This window comes from Puma concolor, chromosome D3 (genome assembly GCF_028749965.1).
Source record: "Puma concolor isolate L17-30 chromosome D3, mPumCon1.1.hap2, whole genome shotgun sequence".
Lineage (NCBI taxonomy): Eukaryota > Metazoa > Chordata > Mammalia > Carnivora > Felidae > Puma > Puma concolor.
The window spans coordinates 81116401-81141012 of NC_141678.1; the positions used below are offsets into that span (position 1 = coordinate 81116401).

Consider the following 24612-nt stretch of genomic DNA (forward strand, 5'->3'; position numbering starts at 1 on the left):
GTGCCCTGGATTGGAAGACTATTATTAAAATGTCCACACTACCCAAAGCTCATTGCAATCCCTATCAAAACACTAATAGCATTTTTCACAGAACTAGAACAAATAATTCAAAATTTTGTGTGGAACCACAGAAGACCTTGAATAGCCAAAGTAATCTTAAAAACAAAGCTGGAGGTATCACAATCCCAGTTTCAAGATCTACTACAATAGTCAAAACAGTATGGTGCTGGCACATAAATGAACATTTCAATGGAATACAGTGAGAGCCCAGAAATAAACCCACGGTTGTATGGTCAATTCAGGTATGACAAAGGAGGCAAAAACGGCGGGTGGGGAAAAGACCATCTCTTCAACAAACAGTGCTGGGAAAACAGGACAGCGACATGCAAAGTGTATCACTTTCTTCCACCATACACACACACAAAAATGGATTAAAGACTTAATGTGAGGCCTGAAACCAGAAAACTCATGGCAGAAAACATAAACAGTAATCTCATGGACTTCAGCCTTAGCAACGTTCTAGATCGGTGTCCTCAGACAAGGGAAGCAAAAGCAAAAATAACCTGTTGAGACTACACCACCGATAAAAAGCCGTGCACAGTGAGGGAAACCATCAAAAAACAAAAAGGCAACCTACTGAATGTAAGAAAATATTTGCAAATGAAATATCTGATAAGGGATTAATATCCAAAAAATATAAAAACATATACAACACTAAAAAAAAATAAAATAAAATCTAACTAGAAAATGGGCAGAGGACCTGAATAGACATTTCTCCAGAGAAGACATGCAGATGCTCCAGAGGCACAGGAAAAGACTCTCAACCTCACTAACCATCAGGATATGCAGATCGAAACCACAATTAGGTATCACCTTCCCACAGTCAAAATGGCTGGTATCAAAAAGACAAGAAATAGGCGTTGGTGAGGATGTGGAGGAAGAGCAAGCCCTCGTGTAGTTTTGCTGGGAATGTAAACTGATGCAGCAACTGCGGAAAATAGTACGGAGGTTCCTCAAAAACTTAAAATAGCAATAATACGCGATCTAGTAAAATTCTAGCACTGGCTATTTACCCAAAGAAAATGAAACCACGAATTCAAAAGGATATATGCACCCCCGTTTTTACTGCAGCATTATTTATAACAGCCCAAGTTATGAAAACAACTTAAGTGTTGATTAATAGATGAATGGCTAAATATGTGCGCGCGCGCGCACACACACACACACACACACACACACACACACACACACACACAGAGGAATATTACTCAGGCATAAAAAAGAATGAGATCTCACCATTGCTGACAACATGGGTGGACACAGAGGGCATGATGCTAAGAGAAAGAAGTCAGAGAAAGATAAATACCATATGATTTCACTTCTATGCGGAACTTAACAAACAAAACAAATGAAGAAACAAACAAAAAAGCAGGAACACAGCCACGAATGCAGAGAACTGGCAGTTTCCAGAGGCAACTGGAGTGGGCGTTGGAAAACGGGGAAAGGGAGTGAGAAGCATAGGCTTCCTTCCGGTTGTCAAATGAAGGTGACAGGGATGAAAGGCCCAGCGTGGGGACTACAGGGTATTCTAATAGCGCTGTGTGGTGACAGATGGCAGCTGCACTCGTGGGGAGCACAGCATAACATGGAGCCATCAAATCGCCATGTTGCACACCTGAAACTGACGTAATACGGTGCCTCAGCTAGGCTTCAAGAATGTAAGGATACTGCATTCTTTCATCGGAAATATCATTACCACGACATCAATAAAAGACGACTAAACCTTGCCGGTTAAAAACTGGCGTTCATGGTTTTTTAAGAAAAAGGTAATACGTGCTCATTTACAGAACATTTTAGACATGCAGTAGAATCCCACAACTTAGAAACAGCATTGTTAAAATTTGAGTCTATTTTCATTTAAGATTTCTTCTCTATGTGGGCACATATTTTTTTAATGCTTATTTTTTGACAGAGAGAGCAGGGGAGGGGCAGACAGAGAAGGAGACAGAGGATCCAAAGCAGGCTCCACACCGAGAGCAGAGAGCCCGAGGCGGGGCTCGAACTCACAGACTGTGAGATCATGGCCTGAGCCGAAGCCAGCCGCTCACGCGCCCCGAGCCCTCCGCCGTTTTGCACCCTCCTGGGCTGTGGAGCAAGAAAGGCACCGGTTCAGGCCGACGGCCCCACCTGGTGCGCAGCTCCAGACCCTCTAGGCCATGCTGCGTCCCTGGCAGCACTGATCTTAGTTAGACCTTCCTCACGACCCTAAGTGCCTCAGTTCCCGGCACGTCACCCACCCACGGTCGGCCATCTCCGGCCTCTTCCTTCTCTGCTCCCAGCCTCCGGGGCCCCTCTGCCGCCCCCACCCTGCTGCTGCTGCAAGTTCAGGGTCCTCTTCTCGGGCTCTGCGCTGGCACTGCTCCCTCCCCCGGAAGCGCGCGCAGCCTCTCCCATTGAGCAACGTGAAAATGGACGATCGTCCCTGTTCCTGCTTCCGTGGTCCGCTCTCCTCTCTCCTTCCCCTACGTCCTGCCTGCCGTCCCTCCCCCGTGGCCTGGAGGCTGCTCAGCAGGGTCGCCGGTGGCCTTGGGTCTGGCTTCCAGGGACAGTGGCGTGTTACAGCCGCCAGTGGCACTTGCTGCCCACAGCTGACCATTCCTCGGATCCAACTGTCCGGTCCCCCACCGCTCTCGCTTTGCCTTTGGACGGGCTTCAGACGGTTGCCGCTCCACGTTACGCAGCACGCCCTGCGTGACCCAAACATTCGGCCCTCGCTGGTCCCTTCCCCTCTTGCTCGCACTGCGATCTGGCCCAGAGCACTCGCCTCGCGTCCCCGTGTCTGCCTCTCCTCTCCGCCTCGGGGACGCCTGCTCCCAGGACTCAGGCACCACGAGCCCAACCTGCCCCAGAGCTGCACCTCCTGTAAGCCTGACCGGAGTGGAACCTGTCACAGGTCACCAAGTCCTGTCGATCCTTTCTCCTAAACCCTCCTGAGCAGACAGATATTGGATACATTTTTTTTTTTAATGAAGACAATTACTTCATATTAACAAAAGGAACGCAAAGGAAATAGAAGAGGGTAAAAGGGTAAAGAATATTTGACCTAAGACTGGATTAAAGGGAGACAAGGAGTTCTGATCCAACGGCGACCCGGGAAGGCCCCGACCTGCCCTCCCCTGCAGACACAGCATACCCTCCGCCGCTATTTGCAGAGCGACTCCCCCTGGAGAGCGGGAGGCTAGCAGGTTCCGCGAGCGACAAACAGACCGTGTACAGTACGGGGGTGGGACCAAGACACCCTAATGGAGGGAACCTCTGCCTCCTATTCTGTGAGCTGCAGCGGGAGGGGACACCACTGAGGGTCTGAGGGCACATTCGCCTGCTGTGGGGCACAGAAAAAGAGGCGCATTTTAAAAGCACGTGCCCATAACCCCTCCAAAACACTGGGGGAGGTTATGGACCCCTCTCCAGGTCAGAAAAGCTGGCAAGCAGCATGGCGACCGCCCACACAGCACAGACAAGAGCGGGTCTGGGTGCCACATGTAGCCCACGCCCCTGGGAGCCCCCAGCCCCTAACCCACGCCCCGCATTCCCCAGGGCACAGAAAAGCACGTGTGGTTCAAAAGAGCAACTAAAAGGTAAAAGACGCAGTACTACAACTCCGCCAAATGGCAGGGGAGCCGCTGGGACTCTCTCCGGGTCCCAGGGGCTGGCAAGTGACGCGGTTTACGCTCCCCCCTCTACCTTGATAGGGCAGACAGGAGCGAGGGTTGTGCACCCCAGCGGGTCTAGCACGTCAGTAAACCCTGAGATCCTAGCCCACACCAGCCACAGCTGTTCAGCCCGGGCAACCCCAGCATGGCTCACATAGGAACACCACCGGTCAGCAGCAAGCGCTACGGCACCAGTGGTCTTACCGAAGTGACACAGGTTCAGAGAACCCCAGAACATTCCAGGCCTGCATCGCTTTGACTCCAGGTGCCACGCCAAGGCAGCCCTTGGCTTGCACCCACTTCAGCCTCAGCTGTCTGACCAGGGCGCCCTTTGAGAGGAGAGCCACAGGAACACCCCGGCCCGTGTCCACACCAGCTCCTGCCCATCCCACTCTGGCAGCCCCCGCATGGAGTGCCTGAGGACACGTAGCCCATGACAGCCACAGCTCCAGCCAGCCAAAGTCGCCAAGCACACCGTCTACACAGGGGACATTGATACACAAGTCATTCCTTCAAGCTTAGAAATAGCTATTCTGCCTAATTCATAGAAAAATACATAGTTAAACAAAATGAGGAGACAGAGGAATGTGCTCCAATTGAGACACCGAGACAAACCTCAGGGAAAGGAAAAAAAAAAAAAGGCTAACTGAAATGGGGATCAGCAATCTACTTGGCAAAGAATTCAAATTACTGTGTGTGAGGATGCTCACAGGATGGAGGGAAGAGTGCAGGAACTCAGTGCGAACTTCAACAAAAAGATGGAAACTATTAAAAAAAAAAGCCAGAATTAAAGAACAAAATAACTAAAGTGAAAAATATGCTACAGGGAATCAGCAATATTAGAGGACACAGAAGAACGGATCAGTGATCTGGAAGGCACAGTGATGGAAAGCATCCAAGCTGAATAACAACAACAAAAAAAGAATTTCAAAAAGGAGACTAGGTTAAGAGATCCCTTGAACAACATCAAGCAAACAGACATTTGCACTATAGGGGCCCCAGAAGAAGAGATGGAGAAAGGGACAGGAAAATTATTTGCAGACATAAGAGCCTGAAAATTTCGCTAACCTGGGGAAAGAAATAGACATCAGGTTCAGGAAACAGACTTTCAAACAAGATGAACCAGAGGGGGTACAACCCCCAACATATAAAAATAAAAACGTTAAAGATTAAAGATAAAGAGAATTTTTAAAGCAGCAAGAGAGAAATAACTAGTACATACAAGGAAAATCCCATGAGGTTATCAGCTGATTTTTTCAGCAGAAACTTTGTCTAGATCATGCTTGTCCTTTCTGGCCTGTAAAGTGCTGAGAGGAAAAAACCTACAACCAAAAATGCTCTACTCGGCAAGGTTATCATTAGACTTGAAGGAGAGGGAAAGAGTTTCCCAGACAAACACATGTTAAAAGAATTCATCACCACTAAACCAGCTTTACAAGGAATGTTAAAGACAGTTCTTTAAGTGGAAAAGAAAAGGCCATAATTAGAACATTATAAGAAGAAAACATTTCATGAGTGAACTCAGACCAACATTAAGAAGTAGTGCAATCACTTATGAAGATTAAAAGACAAAAGTAGTAAAAGCCACTATCTAAAAAAAAGTAAGGAAAATCAGTAAAAATATGGAAAATATGGAAACATACTTAAAACATGGAGGGTGGGAGCAAAAATTAAAGTCTCCAAACTTAAGCGACTATCAGCTTCATATAGACTGCTATATATTTAGAATATTACACATAAACCTCAAGGCAACCACAAACCAAAAAACATAATAACTTCAAGAAAAATAAAGGAAAAAAAGCCCAGTATACCACTACAGGAAGTCATCAATCATAAGGAGAGCAAGAGAAAAACAAAACAGAGAACTATAGAAACAACCAAAAAACGATGAACAAAATGGCAAAAAAAAAAAAAAAAAAAAAAAGTACATACCTCTTAATAACGAGGTTAGGGACACCTAGGTGGCTCAGCTGATTGTTTGACTCTTTTTTTTTTTTTTAATTTTTTTTTAACTTTTATTTATTTTTGAGAGACAGAGTGCGAGCAGGGGAGGAACAGAGGGAGACACAGAATCCGAAGCAGGCTCCAGGCTCTAAGCTGTCAGCAGTCCTGACTCAGGACTCGAACTCACAAACCACAAGTTCATGACCTGAGCCAAAGTCAGATGCTCAACCGACTGAGCCACCTCAGCGCCCCGAGTGTTGGACTTTTGATGTCGGCTCACGTTATGATCCTCGGGTCATGTGATTGAGCCAGTGAGCATGGAGCCTGCTTAAGATTCTCTCCCCTCTCTTCCCCCTTCCCTACTCATATGCAAGTTCTCTCTCTCTCTCTCTCTCTCTCCCCCCTCTGTCCCTCTGCCCTACTCATATGCAAGTTCTCTCTCTCTCTCCCCCCACCTGCTCCTCTCCCCTATTCGTATGCAAGTTCTCTCTCTCTCTCTCCCTCTCAAATTAAAAAAAAAGTTTTAAAATTATGATTAGGTTAGATTTAAAAGGTCTAAAAGCTCCAATAAAAGACATGAGGAATGTGAATGGATAAAAAAGGAAGACCCATCTAGAAAACACTCACTTCAAACCTAAAGACACATAGAGACTGTAAGTGAAGAGATGAAAAAGATACTCCATGTATTTGGAATCAAAGATGACCAGGCAAGCAATACTTAGATCAGAGAAAATGACAGGCTTAAAAAAGCGAAACAAAACTGTAACAAGAGACAAAGAAGGGCATTACATAATGATAAAGGAGTCAATCCAACAAGGGGACTGAGGATTTAATAACTGTAAATATCTATGCACACAACACTGGAGCACCTAAACGTAAAACAAACATTAACAGACATAAAGGGAGAAATTGACAGTAATACAACGATTAGGGGACTTTAACACCACACCTATATCTGTGGCTAGATCATTCAGGCAGAAAACCAATGAGGAAACAGTGTCCTTGAAGGACATATTAGACCAGATGGACTAACAGATATATAAAACATGCTACCCGAGAACAGAATACACGTTCCTTTCAAGTGCACAAGGAGCATTTTCCAGGATGTACCACATGTTAGGCCACAAAACAAATTCTAATAAATTTAGGAAGATTAAAACCATCTCAAGCATGTTTTCTAACCACAACCAGTATAAAACTGGAAACCAATTACAAGAAAAAAACTGGAAAAAGCACAAACACACGGAAGCTAAACAATGATACTAAAAACCAGAGGGTCAGGAGCGCCTGGGGGGCTCCATCAGTTACATGTCCAGCTTCAGCTCAGGTCATGATCTTGCAGTTTGTGGGTTCAAGCCCCATGTTGGGCTCTCTTCTGTCCGTGCAGAGCCCACTTCAGATCCTCTGTCCCCTCCCTTCTCTCAAAACAAACAAACAAACATTAAAAAAAAACCCACAGCGTGTCAAAGAAGAAACCTAAGAGGAAATTTTAAAAAAGGAAAACCATGGAAACAAATGAAAACACAAAAACCCAAAATGTTTGGGAAACAGCAAAAGCAGTCCTAAGAGGAAAATTTATAGCAATACAGGCTACCTTAAGAAATAAGAAAAGTCTCAAAGAATCTCACCTTACACCTAAAGGACTAGAAAAAAGCAAAAGCCTAAGTTTAGTGTAAGGAAGGCTATAATGAATATCAGAGCAGAGAGATTAAAAATAAACAAACAAAAACAACAGAAAAGAGAGAGGAAATAACAAGACCACAGAAGTGCAAGGAAATATGAGAGACTCCTATGAAAAATGCTATGCCAACAAACTGGACAACCTAGAAGAAATGGATACATTCCTAGAAACATACAATCTTACAAAACTGAAGCAAGAAAAAAATCTGAAGCAGGAAATCTGAACAGAACAATAGCTAGTCACAAGAATGAATTGGTAACTGAAAAACTCCCAACAAACTAAAGTCCAGGACCAGACAGATTCACAAGTGAATTTAAAGAAGAGTTAATTGCTAGTCTCATCAGACTATTCCAAAAATTAGAAGAGGAAGGAAAGCTTCCACATATATTCTACGAGACAAGCATTACCCTAATACCAAAATCAGGCAAAGACATGGAGGAGGAGGAGGAAGAGGAGGAGGAGGAGAAGACGACAGATGAGGAAGAGACGGATGGACGACAAGGAGGAGACAGACGGATGATAAGGAGGACGAGGAGGAGGATGAGGATGAGGACGAGGAGGAGGAGGAGGGGAGGACGGATGAGAAGGAGATGGATGGACGACGAGGAGGACGAGGAGATGGACGGACGATGAGGAGGACGAGGAGGCGGATGAGGATGGGGGGGAGGACGAGGAGGAGGACGGTGAGGAGGACGGGGAGGACAGGGAGGAGGACGGGGAGGATGGAGAGGATGAGGAGGATGAGGACAAGGAGTAGGAGGACGAGGAGGAGGACAAGGAGGAGGATGGGGAGGACGACGAGGAGGAGGAGGATGACGAGCAGGAGAAGGACGACAACGGGGAGGAGGACGAGGAGGAGGAGGATGACGAGGAAGAGAAGGAGGACGACGAGGAGGAGGACGAGAAGGATAAGGACGAGGAGGAGGAGGAGGATGAAGAGGACGAGGAAGATGAGGACAAGGAGGATAAGGAGGAGGACGAGGAGGACGACGAGGAGGAGGAGGAAGAGGAGGATGAGGAGGAAGACGATGAGGAGGAAGACGATGAGGAGGACGAGGAGGACGAGGAAGAGGAGGACGAGGAGGAGGAGGACGAGGAGGATGACGATGAGGACAAGGAGGACGAGGAGGAGGACGAGGATGAAGAAGAAAGGAAATGACAGACTATGAACACATGAATTCAAAAATCCTCAACAAAACATTAGCAAAGTGTATTCAATAATGCATTAAAGGGATCATTCACCATAATCAAATGGGGTTTACTTGGGGGGATTCATGGATGGTTCAATATCCACAAATCAATGTGATACACCACATTATTAAATTGAAAGATAAAAATTATATGCTCATCTCAATACATGCAGAAAAAGCATCTGACAAAATTCAACATCCATTCATGATCAAAACCCTCAACAAAGTAGGTTTAGAGGGAACATACCTTAACATAATAAAAGGCCCTATGTAACAAACACAAAGCTAACATCATATTTAATAAGGAAAATCTGAGGGCTTTTCCTTTAAGATCAGGAACAGGACAAAGATGTCTGCTCTCACCACTTTTATTCAAAATAGTTCTGAAAATCCTAGCCACAGCAATCAGACAAGAAACAAAAGGCATCCAAGTTGGTAAGGAAGAAGTAAAACTGTCACTATTTGTAGACAACATACTATACAAAAAAAAAAAAAAAAAAATTCTATGGGGCGCCTGGGTGGCTCAGACGGTTAAGCATCCAACTTCAGCTCAGGTCATGATCTCATGGTCCGTGAGTTCGAGCCCTGCATCAGTCTCTGTGCTGACAGCTCAAAACCTGGAGCCTGCTTCAGATTCTGTGTCTCCCCCTCTCTCTGACCCTCCCTTGTTCATGCTCTGCCTCTGTTTCAAAAATAAATAAACATTAAAAAAAAATTTCTTAATTCTAAAGGCTTTACCAAAAAAATATTAGAGGTAAAAAATGAATTCAGTAAAGTTGTAGGATGTAAAATTAATATGCAAAAATCTGTTGCATTCCTATAAGCTAATAACAAAGTAGCAGGAATAAAAATGAAGAAAACAATTCCATTTACAATTTACAAGTCCATTTACAATTGCACCAAAAAGAATAAAACACCTCAGTATCAACTTAACCAAGGAGGTGAAAGACCTGTACTCGGAAAACTATAAACATTGACGAGAAAAACTGATGACAGCACAAACAAATGGAAAGATATTCCATGTTCGTAGGCTGGAAGCATATTGTTGAAATGTCCACACTACCCAAAGCTATCTATGGATTCAGTGCAATCCCTGTAATATACCAATAACATTTTCCACAGAACTAGAACAAATAATTCTGAAATTTGTTTAGAACCATGGAAGACTTCAAAAAGCCAAAGAAATCTTGAGAAAGAATAAAGCTGGAGATATCACCATTCCAGATTTCAAGATCTACTACAAAGCGATAATAACCAAACCAGAATGGTACTGGCACAAAAACAGACATAAGAAACAATGGAACAGAGTAGAGAGTCCAGAAATAAACCCACGCTTCTGTGGCTAATTCATCTATGACAAAGCAGGTAAGGATATACAAGGAGGAAAAGACAAGTCTCTTCAACAGATGCTGCTGGGAAAACTGGACAGCTACATGCAAAAGAATGAAACCGGACCACTTTCTCTTACCATGCACAGAAATAAACTGGAAATGGATTAAAGACCTAAATCTTGGCGTGAAACCATAAAACATGTAAAGAAAACATAGGCAATAATCTCTTTAACATCAGCCTTAGTGACATTTTTCTAGATACGTTAGGGTTAGGGTTAAACAAAACAAAAAAACAAAAGCAAAAGTAAACTAATTGGACTAACAAAATATAAAGCTTTTTCACATCAAAGGAAACCATCAACAAAACAAAAAGGCAACCTATAGAATGGAAGATTTTCAAATGACATATTTGATAAGGGATTAATATCCAAATATATATATATAAAAAAAAACCTTTTCTAACTGAACACCCCAAACCCTAAATAATCCAATTAAACATGGGCAAAGGACCTGAGCAGACTTTTCCCAAAGACAACATACAAATGACCCACAGACACATGAAAAGATGCTCAACACCATTAATTATCAGGGAAATGCAAATCTAAACTACAATGAGATACCACCTAACACTTGTCAAGATGGCTAGTATCAAAAAGACAAGAAATGTATTTTGGCGAGACTGTGGAGAAAAGGGAACCCTCCTGCACTGCTGGTGGAAATGTAAAACGGCGCAGCCACTATGGAAAACACTATGGAGGTTCCCGCCCAGATTAAAGTAGCAATACTACAAGTCCAGTAATTCCACTACTATTTACCCTTAGAAAATTTGAAAAGATATATGCATCTCTAGGTTTACTGCAGCATTATTTATATAACCAAGATATGGAAGCTACCTAAGTGTTGGTGATAGATGCATGGATAAAGATGTGGTACACACGATGGAATATTACTCAGCCATAATAAAGAATGAGATCTTGCCATGTGACAACGTGGATGGATCCAAAGAGTATAATGTTAAGTGAAATAACTCAGAGAAAGACAAATTCCATATGATCTCACTCATACGTGGAATCTAAAAATTAAAGAAACAGACACGAGAAAAAGTAACAACAGACCTACAACTACGGAGAACCGGTGGTTACCAGAGGGGAGAGCGTTGGGCAAAATGAGGGAAGGGGAGTTAGAGACACAGGCTTCCAGTTTGGAATCCATTGTAGGGATGAAAGGTACAGCATAGCAAATATAGTTAATGGTATCGTTTTAGCATTGTGACATGATACTTGGGGTGAGCACAGCATATCTAGTGTTTGAATCACTGCTGTACTCCTGAAACAAATGTAACACTGTGTTTCAACTACACTTCAATGAAAAATAAAAATGAAGACAAGTTAGTCTTCTCTTCTCCAGAAGAAGAGAATTTCAAGGACAGGAAACTGCACAAGCGAAGACCTGAAGGGAGGGGCACAAGTGGGATATTCAGGGGGAATGGGCATCAATAGCATCCCTCTTCTTTGCCTCCCTCCCCGTCCTGTCTGAACCAATGGTGAAATAAGACAAAAAGATGCAGAAAAGGAAAAAGGATCATTTTTACTAAAGCAGGTAAAGGAGAATGTGGTTTAGTTCACTGTGGCTTCTGATGATTGAGCCCCATCATCAGCCAGATGACTGCCCCCCAGTAGCGCTTGATGGAGGTAGACCTCCTCTGGTGCAGAGAGCGCCCTCTGCAGGGCACAGCTGAGGTAGATCTCCTCCTTACTCTAGCGCAGAGGGCGCCCCCTGGTGGGGACAGCTGAGCTAGACCTTCTCCTTGCTCTGGGGCAGAGGGCGCCCCCTGGTGGGCACAGCTGAATTAGACCTTCTCCTTGCTCTGACGCAGAGGGTGCCCCCTGGTGGACGCAGCTGAGAACTGGGGCTCCCCAGGGGAAGGGGAGAGCTCAGTACAAGGGGACAGAGTGCCACAGCTGGAAGAAGGTTCCTACTGGCTTCAAGCCAGGGAGATAGAGTTCAATGGTTAGAGCTCAGGGACCCAGGGCAAGAGGGTGTGACATGAGCCCACAGGTGTGGGCAAGGTCAGGGGGTGTCAGAGAAGGTCAGCTCTTTTTCAGGTGGCTGGCAGAGAGATGGGCATGAGGCAGGTGCTTAAAGTTTTCTCCTGCCTTTGGGACCTCAGACAGCACTGGTACAGGTATCAGGTTGAACCATTTTCAGTTGTTGTTTTGGTAGAGTAAAAATTGGTTGCATATCCACCATTTCCAATGGTTCAACTTAGTACATATAGTCCTTCGGAGCTGTGGACAATGTCCTGCGGAGCTAGCTCGCCACCCCCACGCTCCTGGCTTCACCCTGTGCTCCAGGGTATGTTTATGAAGCGCCTATGAGTGACTCTGGTTAGGTGTTTCCCTGTATTTTTTGATTTGCTTATTGTGTCCAGCACAGGCCATTTCCCATACTCCAAGATCAATAAATAGCAAGTAAATCATCGAAAAAATGAGTGGAAACTGCAATCTGGATGATTAGCTGATTTATGCCTTTAATGAACCTATGTCACTGTCCCCACGGTGGGCAGGCACCCAGGAGCTCACCGCTGCCATCTCGTTTCTCACAGAGCCAAAGACAAACCAGAACAGCACCCTTCAGGAGTTTGCCCGATGAGCAGGCATCTTCTGGGCAGATGAAACTGATGTGGCCTGATCGTAACAGGCTCCACCGGGACCTATGGCAGGGCCCGGGGGGAGGCGAGTGGAGACAGCTGGCACCAGACGGGCTCCCTGTGCCACCAACACGCAGCCTCCTGAAGGGGTCCCTTTCTGGCCTCTGCTGGCTGAGGAGGATATCTGGGGACGGCTGTGGTCTCCCCAGCACGTGTGTTCAGCCCATGGGACACACCGGAGGAACGACTGGGTGTGGAACAATCAGAACTTCCCATTGTTTGTTTGCATTGTGTGGAAGCCGTAAGGGTTCACACTCATACACGGCTTTAAATAAGCGTCAGACACAGCCCCAAATGTTTAACGTACAGCAATTCACGTCATCTTGACGACGGCACTCGGAGGTGAGGACTGTCATACATGCAAGAAGCAGCTGAGGCTCAGGGGGATCCAATGGTCTTAACCATTTCACGGAGGAGGCAATCTTCACCATGTGGTCCACGCGCGCGCACACACGCGCACACACACACACACACACACACACACACACACACACACACACACACGCAAGCACCACAACCGGCTCCTGCTTGGTTGTTTTCTTTGTTTTTTACTAGGAGGTAAAGGTTTGTAATGCTTGGCTTAGAACCTTCCATGTGAATAGGAGGCCGGGGTCACCCGTGAGTTCTGACCCACAGTGGGAATCTGGGCAAGTCCCATGGGCCTGTGGACCTCAGTTTTGTTTTGTTTTTTTAATTTTTTAAATATTTATTTTATTTACTTTGTGTGTGTGTGAGAGAGAGAGAGAGAGAGAGAGAGAGAGATAGGCAGAGAGAGAAAGAATCACAAGCAGGCTCTGCACCATCAGTACGGAGCCTGACTTTGGGGCTCAATCTCACGAACCATGAGATCATGACCTGAGCTGAAATCAAGAGTTTAACCACCCAGGTACCCCTGGACTTCATTCAGTTTGTCACAGAAGGCTGTGCACACAGTGATCTTGGGTCATCTCTAGCTGTCACCATTCCCAGGACAGCACTGTGGCAGTGGATTAATTTACCCCGTGATGAATCACTGGTCAAACAAGAGCTTCAGTGAGGGGCAGCGTAGGTGGCTCAGTCAGTTAAGCATCTGACTCTTGGTTTCAAACCATGATCTCATGGTTCATGGGTTCGAGCCCCACATTGGGCTCTGTGTTAATGGTGCAGAGCCTGCCTGAGATTCTCTCTCTCTGTCCCTTCCCTGCTCATGCTCTCTCTCAAAATAAACAAAACTTAAAAAAAAAAAAAAAAAAGAGCTTCAGTGAGGGTAAGTAGTTTTCCATCGAGCTTAGCGGCCTCACTGGAAGTGCTTCGGGGATTAAATCCATAATTTGGGACCTTTTCATATTAGAGGGATATGATTTGCAAAATTAAGCTTAAAAGAACAGGAAGAAGGTTTGGAGTGTTGGGGGGTGGGGGTCTCTCCTTAGTGACACAATCGTGGCCTCACTGCCCTAGTGAAATCCAGGGGAAGGGAGGCTCCCTCCTCAGGAGAACAAGTGGAGTATGGGGTGGGGGTGGGGTGTACTAGGGGAAGATTCAGGAGATCACAAAACAGATTACAGAGCATTGAAGAGGTCTCCTCTCTGGAAGAAAAGGTCTGTCAAGTACCATACAATCTATGGATTGAGAGCAGCTCTTATACAGAAGGGAGAAACAGAACTGAGGTAAGGCTTTAGCACAAACCATTTCCAGGTAAGTTCTGGTGCCTTCCATTACCATCTTGTAGAGCATACTGGAGACAGAAAGGAATGCAGCCAGACCTTCAGAAAGTAGGGGACAGAATGAAAGCCTGCCATTTGCAACCACGTGGATGGATCTGGAGGGCATAATGCACGTGAAATAAATCAGAGAAAGACCAACACCATATGATTTCCCTCATATGTGGAATTTAAGGAAAAAAAGCAAAAAAAATAAAAAGAGAGAACAAAAAAGACTCTCAAATATAAAGAACAAACCGATGGTTACCAGAGTGGTGGCAGGTGGGGGGTGAGGTGTGAAATAGGTGAAGAGCATTAAAAGTACATACACATAATAAGCACTGAGTAATGTATAGAAGTGTTGAATAGTATACACCTGAAACTAATATTATGTTAATTATACTTGAATAAAAATTAAAAAAAAAATTTTAAGGTATAGGACAGGCTTGTAAAAAAAATATTTGGGACCCCACTTAGGAACAGCTTTTCCATTTGGTGGATTGTTGAATCCTGAAAAAGGTTTAAAGTGGTGATAAGAGCAAAGTATTCACCTTTAGGGATTTGGGGTCCACTCTTGTTTACAACATTCTTTTCTAATTCCAAGATTTTATTTATTTATTTATTCATTCATTCTTATTTAGCACATCTTTACAGGCAGCGTATGAGCAGGGGGAAGGGCAGAGAGAGAGAGAGAGAGAGAGAGAGAGAGAGAGAATCCCAAGCAGCCTCCGCACAGTCAGTGCACAGAGCCTGATGTGGGGCTCAAACTCCTGAAACCGTCAGATCATGACCTAAGCCGAAGTCGGATGCTTAACTGACTGAGCCACCCAGGCACCCCTAATTCCAAGATTTCAAATGGGCACCTCTCATCTTGTAAGTTCCTTGAAGAGACCTTGACTTCCCAGTATTTGTATCTCAGGGGCTTGCCGGGCACTTAGAACGTTATAAGCTTCCAAATTACCTTTATGTATAAAAGGATGAGCCAACCTTGCAAACACCATAACCGTGTTGGCTTTTTATTTATTTATTTTTTTTTAAATTTTTTTTTTCAACGTTTATTTATTTTGGGGACAGAGAGAGACAGAGCATGAGCAGGGGAGGGGCAGAGAGAGAGGGAGACACAGAATCAGAAACAGGCTCCAGGCTCTGAGCCATCAGCCCAGAGCCTGACGTGGGGCTCGAACTCACGGAGCACGAGATCGTGACCTGGCTGAAGTCAGACGCTTAACCGACTGCGCCACCCAGGCGCCCCAACCTTGTTGGCTTTTTAACTGACGTTCTTATTTAGCACATCTTTACAAAGGTCCTGGAAGTGGAATAAAGCTTCCTCTTGTCCCAGAAGCCATGGACACATTTTAAAATGTAACCGATAATGATTTTTCCCCCTGACTATAAAATAACGCACACAAAAGTTGGAAAAGATAGGAACGTTAATGAGGAGATGGCCCTGATCTCATTAACACATTAACACTGTTTTATTCCCTTCCAGGTTTTCTCCTAAGCACTATCTTTAAATGCGACTGTAATTATGCTATATTCCATAGCCCTTTTTTCATTGTGTTTTAAGCATCTTCCTTGTATCTCTGCATGTGGGTATTTAATAAGTATCAGAAACCCATCCTGGCAATACAGAACTTCTGGTCTTCTACTCCAAAGGAGTCTTTTCTTAGTTTTTATCACGAAAATGTCAAAAGCATCCATGCAGTTGCTCTAGCCAAACACCCAGGGATCGTCTGGAATTCTCTTTCCCTCACCACTCCACCCAGCCCATTCAACCATTCTGCTTCATCTAGAAAACACATCCCAAACCATCCTGTCCCTCGCCTCTGCTCCTCCGAACTCATCTGAGCTTCCAAAGAGGCTCCGTCATACTCTCACCCTGTTGGGGAAAGTGATCAAAAACACCTGGCCACTGACTGACCCCTGAGCTGGACCCAGCCATGTGGAGGCTCCTCCCCTCCCCTTGGGAGTGTGGGTTCCACTTGCCTTTCCGCTCCCACAGGCTGCTCCAAGGACATAGCCTTGAAATGGTGATGATGGAAACACCTGCACAGTACATGTGACTGAGCCCAGTTAGGGCCTTTTATAAACAAGGTTTGCAGGGCGGTGTGGGATCTGCTCATCTTGCTGTTGCCCAAGACAAGACTCAGATGTAAGTTTCCTTTGCTATTGTTCTTTTTAATAATGTTTATTTATTTTTGACAGAGAGAGACACACAGAGTGCAAGCGGGGGAGGGTTAGAAAGAGAGAGACACACACATACAGAATCCGAAGCAGGCTCCAGGCTCTGAACTGTCAGCACAGAACCAGACTCCGGGCTTGAACTCACGAACCGCAAGGTCATGATCTGAGCCGAAGTCAGGCGTTTAACCTACTGAGCCCCCCAGGCGCCCCCGTCCTTTGCTATTGTTAAGATCACCACCTACCAACATGGAGAGGCCTGCTTCTTTCCTCTGTCCCTCCCTGCCCTCTGCCGATGGGGGCTGATGTCAGGTTATACCTGGGAAGCTCCTGAGAGGGTTGTGAATCGACATCCCACCCCCCCCCCCATCCATCTTCCCGCAGAACCATCATTTAAGAATGTAGAAGATGCTGCCACCCACATGCATTTCTTTTGGACTGTATTTTTTTTTAATTTGTAATGTTTCTTTATTTTTGAGAGAGAGACAGAGCACAAGCAGGGGAAGGGCAGAGACAGGGAGACGCAGAATTCGAAGCAGGCTCCAGGCTCTGAGCTGTCAGCACAGAGCCCCACGCGGGGCTCGAACTCATGCACCGCAAGATCATGACCTGAGCCGAAGCCGGACGCCCAACCGACTGAGCCACCCAGGCGTCCCGTATATTTTTTTTTAATCAGAAAATCAGGTGCATCAGGTGAGCAAGGGACCAGTAGGGGTGCCCACCTGATATGCCCTTCTGCTGTCAGCTCTGGCCCCCCTCAACCCCCTACTGCAGCCATCCTCCGTTCTCCTCCTCCTCCAGACCTGAGTTCAGGGCTCACCCAGCACTACTTGTCCCTACAGCCGTTGAAAGCACAGACCGGGTCAACCTCACCTGAGCAGCTCCCCCCATCGCACCCCCACCGGCCCCATAGTTAAAGGCGAGGGCACTTCGGCGAGGGCTGTACGGTCATCCAGATCTAGACCCATGGGGTGTTGGCAGACGAGTCCACAGCTCGCGGGCACACACCGACTTCCCAGACAGCACGCTGTCACACCCCCCCCCCCCCCCCCACAGCACCACAGCACAGGAGACAGTCTCACACTAGATCCAGCAGCTCTCCCACCGAAAGAAGTGCCTTCCCGGCCCAACTTGGGCCCACGGGACAATCCCGCTCCGACTCCTGGAAGCCCAGGGGGACTAACGGCACCCAGGCTCTAGCTAGTCCTCTCAGCCTCCTGGGTTTCCCATCCTGGACTCCACTCCCCAGAAAGATCTAGACTTTAGCGTGCTTGGCACAATAGGCGCCCAGAGCGGGTAAGCAACAAGCCAACACAACCCACCGACCGCACACACGTGTTCACACATAGAACAAAATGCAGGCACTTACTTGCTTCCTCCAGGCCAGTCTTTCCCCGACAGCTGCGAGTTGAGTCCCAGGAGACCCACACTGCTGGTTTCTCCGGGCTTCCCCTGAAGAGCAGCCTCAGCACGTAGCTCTCTCCCCTGACCCAGCCCAACGCCCAGCGCCCTGCTGTAGGGGACCCGGCCCCTCCAACTAAGCCCCACCAGCAGGAAATACTCCCTCTTTTGAACACCATGGGGGGATGCCCACGGGCTGGGTCCTGGTGCTGGGCTCCTCAGAAGGCAAACAGTGCAGATACAGCCTGTGGGGTGCACACACGTGGCTGGGGCGTGGGGGGCAGTTAAGTGGGGGTCCCGACGGATGAGCAGGGAGAGGACAGGTGGGATTTCCTGAACATCACCGCCTCCAGAGCTGCCGCCAGTCTTCACTTGGAAGAAGCCAGATCTCCAGGGAATCTCGGGAGTCCTACAGGTGGCCCGCATTGAATTTTAAAGCGGAGGGGATTTTACACAAGGAAGTTTCTATTGGAAACTGCTGTTGATCAACTGGAGGCTCTGGCCGCACTGGAAGAGGCCCACAGTAGACACTGAGTGGCAGGTGCTGCCTTTATATGGCCCATGATTCTCCAGTTCGGCACCATTTCTTTCACGGCTGTCTTAGACACGGTCTGCGCAACTAACTTACATCCTCTGCCTGACCCCTGCAGGCGCGTCCGTGACCTAGTGAGCATGTGGCTACCAGAAACCGGAAGTCAAAATGGCGCCCGCCTCAGCCTTTCCCGGAAGTCCGCGCCTACTGGGTGTGTCCTGCAGCTCAGGCACTGGGCGCGTTTTAATGAATGCAAGTGTGATCGTGGAAGATAATGGCAATCGTTATGAATTAACAACTGATTACATTAGCTTGTCGTCACTTTATTGTTTATTCAAGTGGCTTGCAATTTACACTAGAGATCATGAGGAAATGGGAAACATGACAGGCACTTTGGGGAAGAGAGATGTAGGGGTCAGACAGGATGCCACAGAGGAGGAGGTAACTGTAACACCAGCATGCCAAGGGGAAAAAAAGAGAAAGGAATCAAGTATGGAGGGAAACTAGGGAGCCCTGTAGGCAGCGCTTTCTACCGAGGGTCCCTGCCATGTGCTGCTTCACCGCTGTCTTTCAGTCACTGCTCAGCATGTCTGTCTTCCTTTGCTGTAGCTGTTTCCTCGATGGCCCTCGATTTTTTCAACTATGCCCCCCCCCCTTTTTTTTGGCATCGAGCTGAGAGCTTTCCTCAAAAAATCTGTGCCTTCGACTTTGCGTTTTGAATGAGAATGTACACGAATGCCTGTTTCGAGCCTGCAGAAATAAAGGAGCCCCCAACACACACAGTCTGCAGAGAACAACTTAGGCATCAATCACGGTCTATTTAAAAAGATATGCATAATATTTTCTCTTAAATCATGCAACGCATTTATTATACTAGACTTTAACGTCTCATACACAGGGTACAGTTCCCATGCAAAGCTTAAATGATCCTTCCAACATCCCTATGTGAGCAACAGACACACTTCATCTGAAAGCAGTCAACTCCTTGATGATGTCCCTGATTTTAACAAGCATACGTTTATGAGCGTGATCACAGTAAATACTCTCAACTACCACAACTGTAAATTACGTACTACTTCCTTCCCACCTCAACTATCACTTTCCAAAGGTAGTATTTGCCTAACTAAAAGAAAAAAAAAAAGATGTGGAGACCACACGGGGCTCCTAACGAGGAGTATCCAGGGGCCTTCCATCACCCTGGAATGAAGCCCAAACTTGTCATGAGTGCCCAAGGGTCTGATACGACCCTGTGACCTCCCCACCATAGCTTGTCCACCCGCGCCTTCATGCACAGCCTCTAGTTCAGGGTTTCTCAATTTCAGCACCAGTGACGTTTTGGTCCCAATATATCTTTGTTTGTGGAGGATGTTGTGGGACGTTTAGAGCCATCTCTGGCCCTCTCCATGAGCTGCCAGCAGCACCCTCCCACACTGTGGCAACAAAAATGTCTCCAGACACTGCCAATCACCCAGGGTGGGAATCAGTCCTGTTGGGAATCACTAGTCACATCCCACTGAACAAGCCATACATCTCCCCACTTAGGCCCCTTATTAAGGCTCCCCCCCGACCTCACTCTTGCTTAGGCATTGTCACGTCTGCCTCCTTCTCTGTTCTGACCTCAGTTTAGATGTCATCTCTGCAGAAGGGTCTTCTTGACCAATCAGACTGAGGTGGGCCCTCCAAAGTCACCCTGTATTACATCACTGCATTTGAATTTCTCCATATCCTTTATTAACACATGAAATGATCCAGCTTATTTGTTCACCATTGTCTCATTGGGCTATAGTTTCATGAGAGTAGACACTCGTCCGTCTTCATGAGGAATCCTGAATATGACCACCAGTACCAGACATATCGCAGGTATGTGACAATTATCAAATGGACACACAAATGACTTCCTTCTTCATTACTGGGAGCTTTTTTGACAGTCAAGGAGTGATGGCAGAAGGGGGTTGCAAAATGCTTGGGATAATTCCAGGCCATGATTATTTGAGAAAGTCTGGGGAGACTTTGTTTTGTTTTGTTTTTTAATTTTTTTAAAATGTTTATTTATTTTTGACAGAGAGAGAGAGAGAGAGAGACAGAGCATGAGTGGGGGAGAGGCAGAGAGAGAGGGAGACACAGAACTGGAAGCAGGCTCCAGGCTCCGAGCTCTCAGCACAGAGCCCAACGTGGGGCTCGAACCCACAGACCACGAGATCATGACCTGAGCCAAAGTAGGACGCTCAACCTACTGAGCCACCTGGGCACCCCTAGGGAGACTTTGTTTTGACAGCATCCTATAGCCTCAGCTTTCTTAGTCTGGTGAACTAAGTGCTGGGGTCCCAAGGGAGTGACCCCCACCAATCCAATTTTCTTATCAAGCAGGTTCCACGTGGTCTTCCAGGCTCTGACAGTCCATATCTGTGAAAACCCAAGCAGAAGTGAAGTGGGTAGAGAGAACAGTCACATCTTGGAGAGTTTATTGACTTAAAGGGAGCATTGAATGTTGAGTCCGGAATAGGAAGCTAATCCAGGAAAAAGGAAGGAGCCCTGCCGGGAGCTGAGGTGTGAGAGGGTGGAGGCCACATTGTTGGAGGCCCGGATGACCCTCCCTCTGAAGCAGCATGGTCCCCCATCCTCCTGACCCCCTCGGTCACACACACTCCTCCTTCACATCTCACAGGATGCGTTTCTGGGGGGCCCCAACCAGCCTCTTGATTCTCTTCTCTTTGCCAAAACACAAGCTAATTCCAGCTCTTTCCTACCTCTCTGAAGCTGCTGATTCAGTGAGTCACTTTCTATCCTCATTGTCTTCTTTGCTCTTGGCAGACTTCCTTACAGAAAAAAAATCCTTTGCAAGATTAGCACTGACCACAAAGGATATGCTTTTCTACCTTTTTCTTTTTTTTACATCTCATTTTCAATCTCAATTGATTTAATCTGTTGCAACTACAACTCATTACGATTAAACATTAGAGGCAGAAGCGTGGTGGGCGGGAGGCAATATTGCTAGAATGTATATCAAATATTGAAGTTTTCAACATAAAAATAAATCACTTTATTATTTCCTATAGACACACAGCTGCTCAAAACAGCACCCTCCCGGGTGGCAAAATTGAGTATCGATTAGTAGAGAACACATGCCCACTGCAATGGACTGAGCTGAGCATCCAAGACTCTTTGTGGCTTTTTTCCCTAGAGGGAGAAACCCAAGCAAGAGTCTGTGGTTCTCTCCCCAACAGCACCAGTGTGTGCCAGGCTGGGGTATCTGGAACTTGGACTCACAGGAATTTGTCATTTTTATGGCTCTGTGACGAGCCAATGCTGAGGAATGCTCTGGTTCCAGCTGCTTTTCCACCTGGATAGATCTCAGTGACAATGCTCAAGAAGTACATTGGAAAAGGAATTGGAAAATCACTGAGAACAAGATTCCAGACTATTTTATGAAGGCTCCATTAAACTGTCGTATACCCACAGCTACCCTCCCCCCCCCAAAACCCCACAGCCCCACACACAGAATGTCCTGGCTACAACTCAGCACTAAGAATTTTGAAATCTCGATAGAATATACTAGATTTTAAAAACTGCTGGGAGGCTTTTTGCCTCAAGAAGCTAAACCTGGTACATCACTGTTAAGGCTGACTCTGATATGAAATCTACTTCTAGTACATAAATGTAAAGAACCATTTTGTTCTAGGAAAACTAGGAAGTGAGCTGAATGCACACATTTAGATGCAAAACAGAGCCTTCCCTCTGGGAGTATAAGGCCAACCCCCACCTGCCCCAGCAACACATGTGCCCCGTGTATGATTCCCCATGCTCACACACTCATCTGATGGGAACTATCTCCAGGGGTGTCTCTTCCTAGCAAGTAATTTGAGACACAGAAAAAAATCCCCTCATTGCTCAAGCCAATTAGATGGGATTTTGGTTGTTGAGATGTGAAGCATGTTAAGCCCACAGAAATTCACTCAGACTGACAGCTGGGGTGGGGGTTACCCCTTGTCTTGGTTTCCTGGGACTGCCATGACAAAGTGCCACAACCCAGGTGGCTTAAAGCAGCAAACACTTATCCTCTCATAGCTCTGGAGTCTAGAAAGCTGAAATCAGGAGTCAGCACGGCCATGCTACCTCGGAAACACGTAGGGGAAGACCTTTCCTTGCCTCTTCCGGCTCCCGGTGGTTATTCGCGATCCTCGGTGTTCCTTGGTTTATGGCCACAGCGCTCTGGTCTCTGCTTTTGTTACATGGCCTTCTCCCTGTGTGTCCGTGTCTCTGTGTCCAAATTTCCCTCCTTTTAAGGACACTAGCTAGACTGGATTGAAGTCCATTCTAATCCAGTAACAATTTCATCCTAACTAATGACATCTGCAAAGTCCCTATTTCCAAGCAAGGTCACATTCTGAAGTACTGAGGGTTAGGACTTGAACGTATGAATTTGGTGAGGGGCACAATTCCACTCACAACAGGGTCTTTCCCAGGAACTCCTGTAACGACACCCTGCTTGCTCTCAGAAACAACCTGGGCAAACTCCGCGGGGAGTCAAGAGGTCAAGCCGTGGTGGTGCCCTCCTTGCGTACTTGGATCGGTGATTTCTGAGTTGATGAGTTACATGTTAGGGACCCATCTTTAATGAGACTGTACCATGAACTACCAAGACTAGAACCTGCTCTGATTCATGCCAGTGTCACCTGCAGTGATGCACGAGCTGCGGAGCCCGGGGGCGGGCTAGACTACCAGGAGATGCCCCGGGGCCAGGGGCTGTCGGCAGAGGTTGGAAACAAAGTGCCCTAATGACAGCTGCCACCCCCTGAGACAACTAGGATGTGCACCTGCCCATGCCTGCGATAGCGTTGCAGCAGGCGACAGGAAAGGAGGACATGGCCAAAGCCTGGAAGTCCTCCGTGCCCTTCAAGCCAACACAGCTTCAGCATTCCTGCAGACAGCGGGGGTGGGGGGTGGGGGGGGGCGGAGAGAACCCTGGGCTGGGTATGTCCACACTGGCAGGGAGTGAGGGGAAAGGTGTATTGAGGCCCGAGACCCCCTCCCAGAAGGGTGAGGCGAAGGGCATGATGGGGGATACGTAGGGTTGGCTCTGTCGCCAGCCCTCAGTGCATCTACTGAGGCTCCACAAACCCAAGTACGGCGTTGGGACAAGAGGCAGGGGCTGGGACCAGCGTGGGCACCTGGAGTTGGACTCTGCACGGGGAGGGGGGGGTGCTGGGTCATGAGCTGGGAAGGTCAGAAGTCAGGGCGGATTAGCGGGCACGACGAAGTGACAGGGGCTGAGAATAGCTGCTCTGGGGAATGAAGGGTGACTGCAACACATCCCCAACAGCACTTTGGAGACAGCTGAGACTGGAACAGCATTTCCGGGGGGGCTCTGTGCTACCAGAACCGTCGGTGTGTTTCCCGGGCAGCGGCCCTCAGCGCTGGCTCCATGTGAGAGCTGCTCGCGGAGTATTAAAAAATAGCCATATGCCAGAATCCCACCTTCAGAGATGCTGATTTAATTGGCCTCGGGGTAGGACTCACATGAGTGTTTTGTTGTTTATTATTTATGTATTGTTAAAGCTTATTTATTTATTTATTTTGAGAGAGAGAGAAAGCGTGAGCAGGGGAGGAGCAGAGAGAGGGAAGAGAGAGAATCCCAAGCAGGGTCCACACTGTCAACGCAGAGCCCGATGCAGGGCTCGAACCCACGAAACCATGCGGTCAGGACCTAAGCTGAAGTCAGATGCTTCGCTGAGTGAGCCCCCCAGGCGCCCCACACATGAGTATCTTCTAAAGCACCCTGGGTGATTCTGTTGTGCAGTCGGGCGGACAATCACAGTTATCGAGGGACAAGAGAAGAAGATGGAGAGTTCTTTTATCAACTCCGGGTGAGGAACGGACTCCAGCACCACATTTCACAGTAAACTGAAAACCAGAGCACTAATTATTCGTAAAAGAACAAGCTCTGACAGATGCATCCACCTCTGGGGCCTCCTTTCGGAACAGAGAGGACCATCCTGGCAGGGCTGTCCTGGCACTGAGCCAGCTGGCCCGGAGGGCGAGGCCACATCCCTGGTAAATGGGCACTTCTTCTCCGAAATTCCACGTCTGTGAGGGTGGGTGGTGACGCTGACGAGGCCAAACCGGAAAACAACACCAGCCCCGGAGGGGCACCCACAGAGGTCACCAGCAGGAAGACAGATGGGGCCCGGAGCAGGTCCCCGAAGGCACCTCTGGCAGAACACCACAGAGGCACCCGTGGGGGCCAAAGGTA

The 24612-nt window shown here is 47.2% G+C and overlaps 1 long non-coding RNA gene across 1 annotated transcript in view; it reads right to left on the minus strand.

Annotated features, from left to right (window-relative positions):
* LOC147575670 (uncharacterized) overlaps nucleotides 1–21803 on the minus strand; it is a 57002-nt gene extending 35199 nt beyond the window's left edge. The window contains exon 1 of the long non-coding RNA XR_015242615.1: nucleotides 17799–21803. This is a non-coding gene — a long non-coding RNA (uncharacterized LOC147575670). The remainder of the gene's footprint in view (nucleotides 1–17798) is intronic.
* Nucleotides 21804–24612: the final 2809 nt, after the last annotated feature.